We start from the raw sequence: 12626 nt of genomic DNA on the forward strand, positions 1-12626 counted from the left end.
TCCTGGGATTTGCACTTTCATGTTTTTCCTCTGGTAGAGTCTGCTGCGTTTGTTTGTTCAAGAGAGGAGCCCTGATGTTCTTGTGTGATCCCCTGACTCCAACAGCTGGGGCTTGGAAAGCAAACAAACACTGCAGGATACTGAGGGAAATTGCAAAATCAGGGATTGGCCACTCTGCACCTCCCTGTGGTCAATGGGATTTCCCATCCTTATTCTGCTGTTCCTGGGATCACAGAGTCATGGAATGGTTTGGGTTGGAAGGGATCTTAATCCCATCCAGTCCCATCCTCTGTCATGGGCAGGGACACCTCCCACTGTCCCAGGTTGCTCCAAGCCCCATCCAACCTGGCCTTGGACACTTCCAGGGATGGAGCAGCCACAGCTTCTCTGGGTACCCTGTGCCAGAGCCTCCCCACCATCACAGGGAACATTTTCTTCCCAATATCCCATCAACCCTGCCCTCTGGCAGTGGGAAGCCATTCCCTGTCCCTCCAGGCTCCCATCACTCATGTTCCAGCTTGGGGCCTTGCAGAAGTTTCACCTCCCTTGACATCTTGGGAGGAACATTAGAGCTGGACCCACCTGCTCCAGAGGGGGATGTGGGAGCCAGGAGATTCCTGCTAGGTAGGCAATGCCCCTGGGACAGCCCATGCCAGCTGTCCTTGGGCACAGGTTATTCCAGGGGAGGATAACCAGAATTAGGCTGTGGATTTGAACCTTGGCTGTGCTGCCTCAGCTCTCCCAGACAATCCTCCCAGGCTTTCCAAGATCCTCACTTCCTAGGCCTTCTCCTTGGTGGGAGCTAATGCCCCAAGACTTCTCCACACTGGATGTCCCTCATTCCAGCTGCTGGGACATTCCCTGTTTCAGGAAGCAAGCTGGGAGCTGTCATCTCCATGGAAATGAGGTGCTGAAAACAAAGAGGGGTCAGTTCTGTGCAATGAGACCTTGGAAAAGCACCAGGACACACTGTTGATCTCTCCAGCACTCCTGCCTCAACCAGAGGGATTTTTCCCAACAAAGGACATGAGATACTGTTTTCAATTAACAGGAGTTCCCTGGCCTCTTTGTGACCTAAAATTTCCCCTGAATGAAAGTACAAAACCTATTTGTTTAACTTGGACATTTCAGCCTCCTCAGAAGAGAAATAAATGCTGTCTCCTCCTTAGTCTGAGTCTTATTCAGACTTTCATCTTGTGCACAAAAAAGGGGAGGGAAAGTGGGACAGATTCTTCAGGGAATTAACAAAAAACCCTCCATAGTAAGTAAAAAAATCTCTGTATATTCTGAACATCAGTGTGCAGCTATGCAAAAAGCTGTGCCTTGTCTTTTCTTTTCCCTGGGAAATAGTTCATGGATACCCAATCCTCAAGTGGCCCAGCCACAGCATCCATCCTAACAGGAACGCTGAGTTGACCTGGAGAAAAGCAGGAATTAGATCCACTGAATACACTTTTTCCCAACAAAGACAAAGCCATTTCCGTGGCAAATGGGCAGAAAAGCCACAGAAGTGGTTGCAGTGCAGATCTGCCCTTCCCATGGAGAGCCCAAACAGCACCAGAGCATCGGTGGGGATGGTGTCAGCTCCGAGGATAATGCCAGGAATAATGTCCCCTCACAGGAGATAATGCCAGGAATAATGTCCCCTCAGCTGTACATAAGGAAGTTGCAGCTCCACAGAGAGACTCGGGGGCCACCAGAAAGCACAAGTATTAAAGTGGAGCTTTCAGCTCCTCAAATTACTGCCTTAATTTATGTGCAGTAAAGTGCACCAGGCAACGTGTTCCACACTTAGATTTTAAAAGGATTTTTCCCACTTTGCCTCTTGTCCTCTCCTTTAACCTCCCAGTAAATTCCCATTGGCTGCTGCTACCATGCAAGCCTGAAATTTTAATTCCTTTCCACATCTCCACAGCCCCTTTACTCTGTGGGTGCAGATATTGTGAAATTAGCAAGAAATGGGGAAAATCACATTGGAAAAATTTCACCTTGAGGGTTTTTATCTCCCCACCTATCACAGGAGTAATGGAGCAGACGACAGGAAGATTTTAATGCTGATTTAACATCTATCTATTTATGCTGCTGCATATATGTATTTATTTGTGTTTCTCCCTGAGCTCAATACGTCCACAGGAGCCAGGAAATGGAGCTGATTAATAGAGCTCCTTCCTCCAAATGCACAAAGTAAATTTGACCTAAATGATAATCAGTGAGTTTGATTTTATTCTTCCCTTCAGTATCAAGTGGAGGGAAGTGTTGGAGGGAGTGTTTTGGATAGAGGAATACTGATGGAGCCATCCTTCCACAGTCCATCCTTTTCCTTCACATTGCAATTCCTTTCCATCACATAAGCTGGAGGGCTGCTGGTAATGTTGGTCAGCAGGTTAAATATTTATAACCTCTATAAAAATATATGCTAATTTGAAAATAGTAAACTAAGCTCAGGACATGGCTTGGGGCAAATTTAAACAAAGCCATCAAAGCAAGAGCTGTGTTTTATACTAAAGCCGTAGGCAGAACACAACAGGTATAACTCTGAATTTCTTTGTGTTAAGGACAAGCACTAAACTCAGGGCACTGTTTGCATACCAAGGGCTGACTGGAACAGAGAATGAATCCCCCCCTAAGCCTGTGCTGCAGCTCTTCCCTAGAATCCCAGGGTGGTTTGGGATGAAACAACCTGAAACCTCCTCCAGACCAATGCTCCCCCTGCCAGGTTTGGGGACCCCTTCCACTATCCCAGGTTGGGGACCTTTTCCACTGTCCCAGGCTGCTCCAAGCCCCATCCAGCCTGGCCTTGGACACTTCCAGGGATTCAGGGACAGCCACAGCTTCTCTGGGCAGCCTGTGCCAGGGCTTCACCTCCCTCACAGGGAAGGATTCCTTCCCAATATCCCATCTCGCCCTGCTTTCAGTCAGCTTAAAGCCATTCCCCCTGGTGCTGTCACTCCAGGACCTTGTCCATATTCTCTCTCCATCTTTGTTGGCTCTTCAGGCACTGCAAGGCCACAGAGAGGTCACCAGGAGCTTTTCTCCTCCAGGTGAACAATCCCAGCTGTGCCAGCCTTCCCTCCCAGCAGAGCTGCTCCATCCCTCTGCTCACCCTGGTGCCTCCTCTGCCCTCTCTCCAGCAGCTCCAGCTCCTTCCTGTGCTGGGCCCCAGGGCTGGGGCAGCTCTGCAGCTGGGCTCTCACCTCAGCAGGGCACAGGGGCACAATCCCAATCCCTTTCCTGCTGCCCACGCTGGGGATCAGCCCAGCACAGGGGGGTCCTGGGATGGGGCCAATGACACTTCGGGTAGAGGAAGGAGTGAGAAAGGAAGATGTGTGTTAACTTCATCTAGGGAAGGGATCTACTGGAGATTAAAAACCCCAGGACTTTGTGTTGGAAGAACCTGCAGACCCAAAAAGTTGAGCCTTGTCCATACTCTGTGGCAGGAAAGGGGATTGAGCAGTCAAAGCAGCAGTGGAAGAAGCACCAAGGGTCAAACCCAGAGGAATTAAAACCCTCTGGATCAAACACCAAGGGATTAAACCCCTCTAGGTCAAACACAGAGGGATCATACCCCTCTGGATCAAAACCAAAGTATTAAACACAGAGGGATTAAACACCTTCCTCAGCCAACCACTGCGGGAAGCCCCAGCCACAAGCACATTAACTGCAAGGCCACCCCGAGATTTTTTTGGGACTTTGAGCCACTAAAAAGGGATCTTCCCACAAAAGTCCAGGAACTTTTGGCCACGTGCATGGTTTGGCTGCCTGAGGGGAGAATATCCTCAACCCATGGGTGCTACTCGGGATGAGACATTCCTGGATGCCTTTCCTCTCCCTGCTCCCAGGGAAGCTGGTGGGCAGTCCCTGTGCCCTGTCACATTTCCATAACACCAATGACAATCTGAAATGTCCCTTGTACGGGCGGTGTTGTGTTTGCTTTGCTGCCTGCTGCTGTAAAGGTAACAGATGTTTTCATTGAGCTGTTCACAATAACCCCTGGGCCTTTCCCCTGAGTGGTTCCAGTTAATTTAAAATGCAGCAATGTGGATGAGAAGGTTGGATTTTGCCTTCCAATGCACATTAACTTGCATTTGTCAACATTTAATTTCATCTGCCACTGCCTTGCCTGCTCACCTGCCTGGATAGAGCCATTCCCAGCTTTTCACAGCTTGAACTACACAACTAAATAAATTTCACTAAATAACTGTGGGCAACTACTATTTATTCCATCTTTTCCTCCCCTCTAATTCTGGATTATATTTTTAAAAGCCTAGCCCAAGCTTTCAGATTCTCTCCTCTTCCACAGCCACACTGAAAATTGGTTGTTCTTTTTTTGTTTAACTCACGGCTGCTTCCTAACCTGTGCTGGTAATTCCTTTATTTAAGGCTGCCCTCTTGTTCTGCTGCCTCCTTCTCTACTGGGATCTTATCTTTAGATCCCTCTGAAGTCTCTTCCCATGGATATTCCCTGCATAGTGTTTTCAGCAAAATCTGTGAAGAGGCAATTAGCAGAAGCCTCTGCCTCCTGTCTATTCCCAGATTAAATTCTCTCACCAATTTCTACTTCCAGTCCCTTATACAATCACTTGGTAGGAGCTCTTTTTCCTCTTTATTCAGTGGGAAAGAAAGGATTTAGAGTGTAAAAGCAACTCCAGACACAGCATTTCCCTTGCCCTCTCTTCTGAGGTTTCCATAAAACCCACAAAGAGAACAGCCGGTTGTGGCTCTTCAGTTCTGGCCCCTCAATTTGGGAGGGGCACTGAGGGGCTAGAGCGTGTCCAGGGAAGAAAATGGAGCTGCAGAAGGAGCTGGAGCAACAGGAGCAGCTGAGGGAGCTGGGAAAGGGGCTCAGCCTGGAGCAAAGGAGGCTCAGGGGGAACCTTGTGGCTCTGCACAACTCCTGACAGGAGTGGGGGTGGTCAGGCTGGGGGTGGTCAGGCTCTGCTCCCAGGGAACAGGGACAGGAGGGAAAGGAATGGTTTCAAGCTGTGCCAGGGAAGGCTCAGGTTGGACATCAGGAAGAATTTCTCCATGGAAAGGGTGGTCAGGCATTGGCAGGGGCTGCCCATGGAGGTTTGGTGTCCCCATCCCTGGAGGTGTCCAAGGAAGGCCTGGATGTGGCACTCAGTGCTCTGGGCTGGTGACAAGGTGGGGATCGGTCACAGGTTGGATTTGATCATCTTGGGCATCTTTTCCAACTTCAGTGATTCTGGGATTCTCTCACATCAGGATAATTGCTAAGAAAAGGCAGATCCATGTCTAATCCCCTGCCAGTTCCCCAGAGATCATGTCCAGCCCTGAGGCTGCAGTTTTGAGGACAAGCAAAGCTTTGCTCTGCCCTCTCTTTGCCAGACATTTGCCAGATTTCAGCTCCAGCATTCCCACCCCTGGATAGACACGGCACAGCAGCCAGGGATGCACAACTGGAAAGGTACAATGTGCAATTTACCCCCTAAAAGGGACAGAAGGCGAGACTGGGATAAGACTTTTTAAGGAATGGGAATGGATCTGCTTGCAGGGCTGCACAGAGGGTGGAGCACAGTCAGGGCCTGGCTAAAGACAAAGAAGGAATAAGATGTTTTCCTGCTGAACTCAGCCATCCTCCTCTCCCACCAGCTCTGCCCCATGCCAGACTGCTCAGGCACAAACCTCCGAGGATTTCCAGGCACAAACCTTTGAGGATTTTCTTTTCATTTTCAATTTGCATTTCCATATTTAAATTCGAGGAGGAAGAAAAGAAATCCCAAATCCAGTGCTTCCTAGAATCCACCAGGGAAACCTGTCATAACAGCTTTGACCCCTGGGCACAACTATGAATTCTGAGCAAGCTTTTATTTCTCCTTAAAAATCAAATGCAAGCTCTGGGAGGCAAGGAGCAACAACGTTTACTGCAAACTCCACATCCTTGTCAGAAACTCTTTATAACAGACTCAGGATTTGCACTCATCCTGGCCAGAGAAAAATGCTGCTCCAACCCTGCTCCTTCCAAACCCCCAAGCACTCTGTAAAATCACTAACATGGAAATAGAGAAGAAACTCAATATTTTGGCAGTTGGAAAATGTCTTCCTCCAGCCACAGGAAGGCATTTCCCTGTTGATTCTTGTGTTGTCATAAAAGCAGCAACACCCCTTTGACAAGTTTTGCTTTATCTCTGCAGAACCTCATGAATCTGCTTCCAAATCCTCCCTTCCAAAAGTGTGAGCACCAAGAAATTCTCTTTTGAGTCTGGATAGTCAAGGCCACTGCTATTCCTCAGCTCCATTCCCCTCCTCTTCCTCCTCCTTTCGTGAAATGGGGAGAAGAAGCAGAGCAAAAAATTGCTGTTGATTATTGCTATTATTGAGAGCATGAGGACCCTGGGGATTATGACCTACATACATTTATTACCCACATCCAAACAGCTTCCATGCTGACTGCAGCAAACTGCAGAGACCAGGAGGATCTGGAGGAGGGAAGAGGAAGGAAGCCATCATCCCCTTGCATCTCACACTCACAGACACCAAGCTGCTGGAAAAGAACCGAAGCAAAAATGCACCAAAATGTCCCATGGGGACCCTCAGCACTTTCCAATTTCCCAGGTTTTGGAGGTCTGGCAAGATCTTCAGCCAGAACTGTCCCAGAATTTTTATGAGACCTTGTCCAAGCCCTGTAAAATGATGCCAGGGGAGAGTGGTGTTTCCACAAGGAGGTTTAGCTGATCAGGGAAAGGAAGGCAAAGGAGGTGGAGCGGGATGGAATCTGTGAGGTCCTGGCTGGCTGTCTCAAGGATCACAGACTCATCCAGCTTTCCCAAGGTCCCCAAAAGTTTCTGAAATCTTCTTCATGGATTGAAGGCACGAACATGTCTGTGACCACAGAGGTGGACACAAGATTCACCTCTGGCTGCATGAGAAGAGCTTTGCACTTGAGTTTGTTCATAACTGGGAAAACACAAGTTTATCTTCTGTTCTCCCTCTCTGTTAGGATTCCAGCCCTCTCCAGGGATCAGCTGCCTTCTCAAGCACAGACACAAACTCCCAAACCCTGCTGAAGTGCCTGCAGAGCAAGCAGAGAGTGACTGCTGCCCTCATTGGGAAGGACAAAGCCTTCTCAGCAGTGGATAGAAAAAGCAGCTCACGCTGGGGTTTGCAGGGTAGGACACCGGCTCATTCCAATGCTAACCAGATTATTGAGCTTGCTAAAGGCTATCTCTGAAGGGATAGTTGGAATTAGTTGATAGTGATTTAATTTGCGTTGCAGATTGCTAATTAAGCCTGTGAAGAGGACAAAAAAAATTAATCCATTTAGTTAAGGAGATACAATGAGAGATGTGGCAGTACTGGAGTCATTTACAGCCAGGAATAAGTGGAAAGATTTGCTTGACCTCACCTTTGAGGATAGAGTGTATGTGGGCATGGAGGTCTGGCCACCCCCACCCATCCCAGTTTCCCTGGATTGCAGGATATCTTGGAATCCAGGAAATATTAAGGTTGGAAAAGACCTTCAAGATCAGCCCAGCACCACCACTAGACCCAGTGCCACATCCACACATTCTCCACCATTTCCAGGGATGGTGGCTCCGTCACTGCTTGCTTCCAAGGCTTGATAATGCTTTCCATGAAGGATTTTCCCTAATATCCAAACTAAACCACCCCTGACACAGCTTGAGGTTGTTTCCTCTTGTCCTGTCCCTTGTTCCCTGGGAGCAGAGCCCAACCCCACCTGCTTCCACCCTGGTGGATCCATGTGAGGCTTTGACCGCCAACTCCAGGGCTTGATCCAAGAGGAAAATCTCTCCAGGGAAGCAGAGGTAATTAAAAAGCATAAAAAGCACCCAGGGATGTCCTCTGGGAATGCTCCCAAAGACGGCACATCCTCCACATTAATCCTGTTTAATCCACCTCTCCCAGGATTCCCAGGGATTCCCAGACCACTGCAGCCCATCTTGATTTTCAAAGCCAAGTGATAGGAAGTCAGCTCACACCTCAGTGAGTTGCTCTAACGTTTAATTAACCTGTTAACCCCGAAATCACTCCAGGCACTGGAAGTCATTTTACAAAAAAATGCCCTGATATCTTCAAAGAGGAAATTTAAAAATTATTTTAGAAAGAAGAATTCAATTTACTCAAAAAAAAAAAAACAACCTCCACAAAAACACTGAGTGTTTTTCAAAACTCTTTAAAAGTATTTAAGAAGCGATTAAATCAGAAAGTAATCTTGATTTTTCTTATGTCTGAAATTTTCAAGGAGAATGCTCCCTTTTCTTCTTCAATATGCACCAGATTTCCAGGGAAACTGCTTCACAGCTGGCTGGATTTCTATCACAGTTTGGAGAAGTACCAGGAAAGCTGAAGTTTGCTGTCTGGCTGGCTGAAAGTTGGGAAGGGCTGTTTGAGGGTGATCCACTTGCTGCTGGCAACTCCCCTGATCTCACTCAGCCCTGTCCCTTCTCCTCCTGGCCTGCCCAGATTTTATCCTTTCATTCATTTGGGTTTGAGCTGACTGAGAGCAAATGCCAATCCAAGGAGCCCTCACCCCACAAGGATCGAGCCCCAGGGCTGAGCTGGGCCATTGCACCAGTGGATCCCAGTTTCCACAGGTCACAGCAGGAGATGGAAACTGGATCCTGCTCCCTTCACTGCACCCTGGGGATGTCCATCCTCAGATAGTTATGGAATGGTTTGGGTTGGAAGGGACCTTAAAGCCCATCCAGTGCCACCCCTGCCATGGGCAGGACACCTTCCACTATCCCAGGTTGCTCCAAACCCTGTGTGTCCACCTGGCCTGGAACACTTCCAGGGATCCCGGGGCAGCCACAGCTTCTCTGGGCACCCTGTGTCAGAGGCTCACCACCCTCACAGTGAAGAATTCCACAGAATCACAGAATGTTCTGGGTTGGAAGGGACCCACAAGGTCATTGAGTCCAGCTCTCAAGTGAACGGCCCAGCCAGGGACCAAAGGCACAACGTTGGTGTTCCTGGCACCAGGCTCTGACCAAGTGAGCTGATTCTCCCCCAGATCCAACCTAAATCCACACTCCTTCACATTAAGGCCGTTGCCCTTGTCCTGTCACTCCAGGCCCTTATGAAAAGTCTCCTGCTCTCTGATGAGCCCCCTTTAGGTACTGGAGGTTTTCCCAAAGTCTTCTCTTCTCCAGGCTGAAGGAAACCCAAGATAAAAAGGGCTTGCTCCTCAATGCTCCAAGTTTCCAGGAGACCCCCTCAGCCACCAGCCCCTTCACCCACAGCAGAACCCAAAATCTCTTTCTGGAGAAGCTGCAGATTTCTGGGCAGTGAAAAGCACCACCCCCAGCAACATCCCAGCTCAGGACAAAGACCACCAAGTTTATCTCCTCGTTCCCAGCATCAGGCACACAGCTGGAAGTTCTTGGGAATGCCTGATGGCACTTGTCACGCAAACCCAGCCACCCCAACAACCACTCCAAGCAGCTGCAATGCCTGTCAGGAAGGAATAATTCAATTCCATCCTGCCCTCCAAGATGGAAAATGCAGCAGAGGGTTTGGGTTTTACTGGAGCAACTGTTCCTAGGCCTCAGCCAGCATGGCTCTCTGCCTTCCTCTGGCAGGGATTTTGGGAGCACAAACACATCTGTCTCTGCAGCTGGGCCTTCCAAAACACACCATCCCCATCCCCTGGTCTCAGCTCTGCAGCTGCACGAGTTTGTGCAACCCACAAATCACCCAGGGGCACTCATATGGCACTGAAAGCACCAAAGAATCCCTTCAAAACCCAGTGAATCCCCATATTCCAAAGAATCCCTTCAAAGCCCAGTGAATCCCCATATTCCAAAGAATCCCTTCAAAACCCAGTGAATGGCCATATTTCAAATAATCCCTTCAAAGCCCAGTGAATGCCCATATTCCAAGATCCAGGAATGCTGAAACGCTTTTCCTCCTTTCCTTTTCAAGATGATGGATCCTGCTTCTTGTATGTTGGAATCCAAAATGCAAGGAACATTCAGAATTTTGGGCCTGTGAGCCAAAGCTTAGAATTAAACCCAGGATTTGATCTGAGACCTTGGAAAAGGCTTCCAGCCTTAAGTGCTAGAAGCAAGAATGTGGATTTATAGTTTAAAGGAAGCTATTAAGCTTTACTTAAGCTAAGTAAAGGAAAGTTTAGAGTTTTAGAGTTAAAGATATAGAAAAAATAAAAGTAGTTACAGAGGTAAACAAGGAGTTTAGAATGCCGTACTGTAGGTTTGTGTGTCATAACAGGATTGGCTACGAAAGCTTACACTGTAACATGGTAAGACAAAATACTCAAAGATTGAGTCAAAACCACAAATATCCTGGTTGGCAGTGTTTTATTGGTCAATAACACCTTAAAATGTCTTGTAACTAAGAGTTTTGTGACATGCTGTAATGATGTGAGCTGAACTCAGCCTTCTTGCCTATGTAGAAGATAAGAAAATAAACCACATCATCAAAAACAGCTCAGAAGTCCTGTCTTGAATTCCTGCCAAAATTCCCCACAAGTGGATTATCACACTTGTAGCCTTGATACCAATGTAAAGTAAACAAAATGTGGGGACTGCCAGGCACCTGAAGGTGTTTGTTCGGGGATGAGCTCCTCAGACAGAATCTTTGCCAAAGAAAACATTCCTGGCCGGGGGAGTTGTTCTGTCCTTCCCCAGGATCTGCACACAGAGAGTCCAATGGTGGTATCCAGGTGAGCACAAACTAAAGGAAGCAAACAGCCCTGGCCACCTGTCCTACACCCCACAGATCTCATCTGGAGAGGTCATTCCTAGAGGCAACACACCAAGGAATTACTTGTGAGTCCTGCCTGGATTCTGTGCCACTTTATCCATCCCCAGCAGTTCCTACGGCTGGAGCAGCTCCGCTCATTTATTCGCCCTGGGATGGTTCAGCCCTCCAAGGGAAAAGAGCTTTTTTGTTTCCACGTGTCTTTGAAAGCTTCACCAGGGAAGCTGCAGCACCTTTGAAGCTGTTCTGAGTCCAGGAAGGTGCCAGCATGTTCCTGGGTGATAGCATGGCAGCACTGCTCCGGGAAGAGGGACAGGGAGCCTGGAAGCAGCTCCAAAAGAGTTAAAGCCCAGCACTTGCCTGTGGGAATCCTGCACCACACAAGGCCCCAGAGATACAAGGGGATTGTCTGGATAAAAGTTGATTAGTCCACATTACAGGGATTAGCATTCCCTTTGAACTTTTAACAACTTTGTTATGTCTTTTACTTGCCTTTTTATGTAAAAAAATAAATAAAAAGGTGGAGGGGTTTTTAAGCCGATTTTTTTTTTCTTTTAAAGGAAATGATTAATTCTCCCTATTACCAACAGATAAAGCCCTGGCCACACTTGAAAGGGGGAGTCAATAACATGGGGAGGTTGGAAGAACCACAAATCCTATTGGACATGCTCTGGCTGCCTTTAGATGTTCCCTTTGTAGCAGGAGCAGGCTGCATTCCCCGGCAGCTCTGCAGCACACGCCGGCATGGCACGGGAGGGGCTGCAAGGGCAGGGAGCACAGGAGGCCAGTCCTGTTTGGATGGCTCCTGGAAAGCCAAGGAAACACCAGCTGGAAGTGGAGCAAGCGAGGTCAGGGCAGAGCTGCTCCCTGGGGAGGGTCTGGCTGGGCGTCAGCAAGGAAGAGGGCAGACTCAGGGAGAGGCAAACCAGGAGTGAAATTCACACTTGGAGCTGGACAGGAGCAAGGGAGAGCTGCAGGATGAAGATGGAGATAAGGGGGAGTGTGACTATTACCCTGGGCCCTCAGCAGCCAAGAGAATGATCCTTTATGCAGCTCTGGTGGGGGAGAATCCTTGTGCAGCTGTTGGTATTGTCAATATTCTAGAGCTATAAATATAAAGGTTTCTGATGATATGTAATGTAAGTTTGGGTAATGATATGTAATGTAAGTTTGGGTAAATATTTTAGAAGTATAAACATAAAGGTTTCCGATTATATGTAATGTAAATTTGGTTCTCTGACCACTCCAGCCTGGGGTTTACCTCTGTCCTGTCATTGTGTCCAGGATTTGCTGCACCTGCAAATGCCTTGGGAAGGGTGATAGGGGATGAGAGTCCTGGAGGAGGGAGAGGAGGAGCAGGAGCAAACACAGAGGGATCTCCCACTGCCCCCCTCCGAGATCCATTAACAGGTTAATTAATTCCTCTGGGAAATCTGGTGTTCCCCTCTCTCAGACGCAGCTCCACTGGAATCAGGAGGATCACCTTGATCCCAGGACTGCTGTCAGGAGACTTTCCCCTGCCTAGGACTGGGTGTCCCTTTTGTCTGAACAGCTTTAACAACACATGGCTTGAATCGTGTTCCACTGGGTAGCAAATGCAGCTTTTTCCCTGCTCTGACACAGTATTCACCAGGAACTGGGCTGGAATCACAAACCCATCCCACCTGGGCCTTGAGCTCTGTGGGAACACGAGCTGACAGCCCTGAAAATCCTCATGCAGCACCACACAGCCCCAGCAGGAATTCCTGCTTGTTATCCAGGACCACGCTTGCCTCCTAACAGGATCACCAGGGCTGGGAATGACCCAGACCCGCTCACCTGTGTGCCAAAGCCCCTTCCTGCTCCTGCATTAATGATGTTTAGTGGCCAGGCTCTGACACAGCACATCTGGGGGATGTTTTAACCAGCCCAGGAAACACAGGCAG

This window comes from Passer montanus, unplaced genomic scaffold, assembly GCF_014805655.1.
Source record: "Passer montanus isolate IOZ18808 unplaced genomic scaffold, ASM1480565v1 scaffold115, whole genome shotgun sequence".
NCBI lineage: Eukaryota > Metazoa > Chordata > Aves > Passeriformes > Passeridae > Passer > Passer montanus.